Source organism: Haemaphysalis longicornis, unplaced genomic scaffold, assembly GCF_048455015.1.
Source record: "Haemaphysalis longicornis isolate Haplotype H1 unplaced genomic scaffold, Haemaphysalis longicornis Haplotype H1 scaffold_5, whole genome shotgun sequence".
In the NCBI taxonomy this organism is placed as follows: domain Eukaryota; kingdom Metazoa; phylum Arthropoda; class Arachnida; order Ixodida; family Ixodidae; genus Haemaphysalis; species Haemaphysalis longicornis.
In genome coordinates, this window is record NW_027526385.1 from 215,508,035 (window position 1) to 215,513,105 (window position 5,071).

Sequence of the window (5,071 nt, forward strand, 5' to 3'; positions counted from 1 at the left end):
AATGACCGGTGTAATATTAAGGAACAAGAAGATAGCGGAGTGGGTCAGGGAACAAATACCTGTTAAGGACATATTAGTAGATATTAAGAAGAAGAAATGGACGTGAGCAGGGCATGTAAGGCGAAGGCAAGATAACCGCTGGTCATTAAGGTTAACAGATTGAGTCCCTAGAGAAGGCAAGGTTAGAGGGGGCGGCACAAAGTTTGATGGGCAGATGAGATCAAAAGTTTGCTGGGATAAATTGGTCACAGATGGCACAGGACCGACGTAATTGGATGATATTGGGACTTGCCTTTGCCCTGAAGTGGGCGTAGTTAGGCTGATTATGATTATTATGATAAAAAATATGTATATATATATATATATATATATATATACATATATATATATATATATATATTTTTTTTTTTTTCGAATGGCGCGAATGGCGCTGGCTACCACCCCCAAGCACAGGAAACAAACATACCTAACATAAATACCCCAGAAAGTGAATGGGAAAATCGCCCCGCCGGTAGCGTAGTGGTTATCGCACCAGACCGCTATTCTGGAGGTCGTGGGTTCGGATCCCACCTGGCGGGCATTTTTTCTTCACTTTCTTTCTTTCTTTCCAAATTCTTAATCTGTTTCAATGATCTCCCACATCCTCCCCTTTGCTTTCCGAGGTTTTGTCGACTGCCAACCCTTATTTCGGTGTTATTTTCAACGAGCCCCTCATTTCCTATTCTGATTCGCTACATGCATAGCGAGGGCCTCTGTTCTGGCAGTCTTGTTGCCAAAGGGAGCTTAAGAGGGTTCAAAGCTGGTCGACCAGTCTGGACATGTCGTAGACACTCGAGTCACGACCCGGGGGTTAAAAAGAAGGTCCCCTTCACCCCGATTAGTCCGAATGGCGCTGGCTACCACCCCCAAGCACAGGAAACAAACATACCTAACATAAATACCCCAGAAAGTGAATGGGAAAATCGCCCCGCCGGTAGCGTAGTGGTTATCGCACCAGACCGGTATTCTGGAGGTCGTGGGTTCGGATCCCACCTGGCGGGCATTTTTTTCTTCACTTTCTTTCTTTCTTTCCAAATTCTTAATCTGTTTCAATGATCTACCACATCCTCCCCTTTGCTTTCCGAGGTTTTCTCGACTGCCAACCCTTATTTCTGTGTTATTTTCAACGAGCCCCTCATTTCCTATTCTGATTCGCTACATGCATAGCGAGGGCCTCTGTTCTGGCAGTCTTGTTGCCAAAGGGAGCTTAAGAGGGTTCAAAGCTGGTCGACCACTCTGGACATGTCGTAGACACTCGAGTCACGACCCGGGGGTTAAAAAGAAGGTCCCCTTCACCCCGATTAGTCCGAATGGCGCTGGCTACCACCCCCAAGCACAGGAAACAAACATACCTAACATAAATACCCCAGAAAGTGAATGGGAAAATCGCCCCGCCGGTAGCGTAGTGGTTATCGCACCAGACCGGTATTCTGGAGGTCGTGGGTTCGGATCCCACCTGGCGGGCATTTTTTCTGCACTTTATTTCTTTCTTTCCAAATTCTTAATCTGTTTCAATGATCTACCACATCCTCCCCTTTGCTTTCTGAGGTTTTCTCGACTGCCAACCCTTATTTCGGTGTTATTTTCAACGAGCCCCTCATTTCCTATTCTGATTCGCTACATGCATAGCGAGGGCCTCTGTTCTGGCAGTCTTGTTGCCAAAGGGAGGTTAAGAGGGTTCAAAGCTGGTCGACCACTCTGGACATGTCGTAGACACTCGAGTCACGACCCGGGGGTTAAAAAGAAGGTCCCCTTCACCCCGATTAGTCCGAATGGCGCTGGCTACCACCCCCAAGCACAGGAAACAAACATACCTAACATAAATACCCCAGAAAGTGAATGGGGAAATCGCCCCGCCGGTAGCGTAGTGGTTATCGCACCAGACCGGTATTCTGGAGGTCGTGGGTTCGGATCCCACCTGGCGGGCATTTTTTCTTCACTTTCTTTCTCTCTTTCCAAATTCTTAATCTGTTTCAATGATCTACCACATCCTCCCCTTTGCTTTCCGAGGTTTTCTCGACTGCCAACCCTTATTTCTGTGTTATTTTCAACGAGCCCCTCATTTCCTATTCTGATTCGCTACATGCATAGCGAGGGCCTCTGTTCTGGCAGTCTTGTTGCCAAAGGGAGCTTAAGAGGGTTCAAAGCTGGTCGACCACTCTGGACATGTCGTAGACACTCGAGTCACGACCCGGGGGTTAAAAAGAAGGTCCCCTTCACCCCGATTAGTCCGAATGGCGCTGGCTACCACCCCCAAGCACAGGAAACAAACATACCTAACATAAATACCCCAGAAAGTGAATGGGAAAATCGCCCCGCCGGTAGCGTAGTGGTTATCGCACCAGACCGGTATTCTGGAGGTCGTGGGTTCGGATCCCACCTGGCGGGCATTTTTTCTTCACTTTCTTTCTTTCTTTCCAAATTCTTAATCTGTTTCAATGATCTACCACTACCTCCCCTTTGCTTTCCGAGGTTTTCTCGACTGCCAACCCTTATTTCTGTGTTATTTTCAACGAGCCCCTCATTTCCTATTCTGATTCGCTACATGCATAGCGAGGGCCTCTGTTCTGGCAGTCTTGTTGCCAAAGGGAGCTTAAGAGGGTTCAAAGCTGGTCGACCACTCTGGACATGTCGTAGACACTCGAGTCACGACCCGGGGGTTAAAAAGAAGGTCCCCTTCACCCCGATTAGTCCGAATGGCGCTGGCTACCACCCCCAAGCACAGGAAACAAACATACCTAACATAAATACCCCAGAAAGTGAATGGGAAAATCGCCCCGCCGGTAGCGTAGTGGTTATCGCACCAGACCGGTATTCTGGAGGTCGTGGGTTCGGATCCCACCTGGCGGGCATTTTTCTTCACTTTCTTTCTTTCTTTCCAAATTCTTAATCTGTTTCAATGATCTACCACATCCTCCCCTTTGCTTTCCGAGGTTTTCTCGACTGCCAACCCTTATTTCTGTGTTATTTTCAACGAGCCCCTCATTTCCTATTCTGATTCGCTACATGCATAGCGAGGGCCTCTGTTCTGGCAGTCTTGTTGCCAAAGGGAGCTTAAGAGGGTTCAAAGCTGGTCGACCACTCTGGACATGTCGTAGACACTCGAGTCACGACCCGGGGGTTAAAAAGAAGGTCCCCTTCACCCCGATTAGTCCGAATGGCGCTGGCTACCACCCCCAAGCACAGGAAACAAACATACCTAACATAAATACCCCAGAAAGTGAATGGGAAAATCGCCCCGCCGGTAGCGTAGTGGTTATCGCACCAGACCGGTATTCTGGAGGTCGTGGGTTCGGATCCCACCTGGCGGGCATTTTTTCTTCGCATTTTTTCTTCACTTTCTTTCTTTCTTTCCAAATTCTTAATCTGTTTCAATGATCTACCACATCCTCCCCTTTGCTTTCCGAGGTTTTCTCGACTGCCAACCCTTATTTCTGTGTTATTTTCAACGAGCCCCTCATTTCCTATTCTGATTCGCTACATGCATAGCGAGGGCCTCTGTTCTGGCAGTCTTGTTGCCAAAGGGAGCTTAAGAGGGTTCAAAGCTGGTCGACCAGTCTGGACATGTCGTAGACACTCGAGTCACGACCCGGGGGTTAAAAAGAAGGTCCCCTTCACCCCGATTAGTCCGAATGGCGCTGGCTACCACCCCCAAGCACAGGAAACAAACATACCTAACATAAATACCCCAGAAAGTGAATGGGAAAATCGCCCCGCCGGTAGCGTAGTGGTTATCGCACCAGACCGGTATTCTGGAGGTCGTGGGTTCGGATCCCACCTGGCGGGCATTTTTTTCTTCACTTTCTTTCTTTCTTTCCAAATTCTTAATCTCTTTCAATGATCTACCACATCCTCCCCTTTGCTTTCCGAGGTTTTCTCGACTGCCAACCCTTATTTCTGTGTTATTTTCAACGAGCCCCTCATTTCCTATTCTGATTCGCTACATGCATAGCGAGGGCCTCTGTTCTGGCAGTCTTGTTGCCAAAGGGAGCTTAAGAGGGTTCAAAGCTGGTCGACCACTCTGGACATGTCGTAGACACTCGAGTCACGACCCGGGGGTTAAAAAGAAGGTCCCCTTCACCCCGATTAGTCCGAATGGCGCTGGCTACCACCCCCAAGCACAGGAAACAAACATACCTAACATAAATACCCCAGAAAGTGAATGGGAAAATAGCCCCGCCGGTAGCGTAGTGGTTATCGCACCAGACCAGTATTCTGGAGGTCGTGGGTTCGGATCCCACCTGGCGGGCATTTTTTCTGCACTTTCTTTCTTTCTTTCCAAATTCTTAATCTGTTTCAATGATCTACCACATCCTCCCCTTTGCTTTCTGAGGTTTTCTCGACTGCCAACCCTTATTTCTGTGTTATTTTCAACGAGCCCCTCATTTCCTATTCTGATTCGCTACATGCATAGCGAGGGCCTCTGTTCTGGCAGTCTTGTTGCCAAAGGGAGCTTAAGAGGGTTCAAAGCTGGTCGACCACTCTGGACATGTCGTAGACACTCGAGTCACGACCCGGGGGTTAAAAAGAAGGTCCCCTTCACCCCGATTAGTCCGAATGGCGCTGGCTACCACCCCCAAGCACAGGAAACAAACATACCTAACATAAATACCCCAGAAAGTGAATGGGGAAATCGCCCCGCCGGTAGCGTAGTGGTTATCGCACCAGACCGGTATTCTGGAGGTCGTGGGTTCGGATCCCACCTGGCGGGCATTTTGTCTTCACTTTCTTTCTCTCTTTCCAAATTCTTAATCTGTTTCAATGATCTACCACATCCTCCCCTTTGCTTTCCGAGGTTTTCTCGACTGCCAACCCTTATTTCTGTGTTTTTTTCAACGAGCCCCTCATTTCCTATTCTGATTCGCTACATGCATAGCGAGGGCCTCTGTTCTGGCAGTCTTGTTGCCAAAGGGAGCTTAAGAGGGTTCAAAGCTGGTCGACCACTCTGGACATGTCGTAGACACTCGAGTCACGACCCGGGGGTTAAAAAGAAGGTCCCCTTCACCCCGATTAGTCCGAATGGCGCTGGCTA

At 48.6% G+C, this 5,071-nt stretch overlaps 2 non-coding genes across 2 annotated transcripts; both read left to right on the forward strand.

Moving 5' to 3' along the window:
- The first annotated feature begins 505 nt into the window (after positions 1-505).
- Trnas-gcu (transfer RNA serine (anticodon GCU)) lies at positions 506-578 on the forward strand. The gene has a single exon. It is a non-coding gene; the product is annotated as a tRNA-Ser (tRNA).
- A 3,637-nt stretch (positions 579-4,215) lies between these two features.
- Trnat-agu (transfer RNA threonine (anticodon AGU)) lies at positions 4,216-4,288 on the forward strand. Its single transcript has one exon. It is a non-coding gene; the product is annotated as a tRNA-Thr (tRNA).
- Positions 4,289-5,071: the final 783 nt, after the last annotated feature.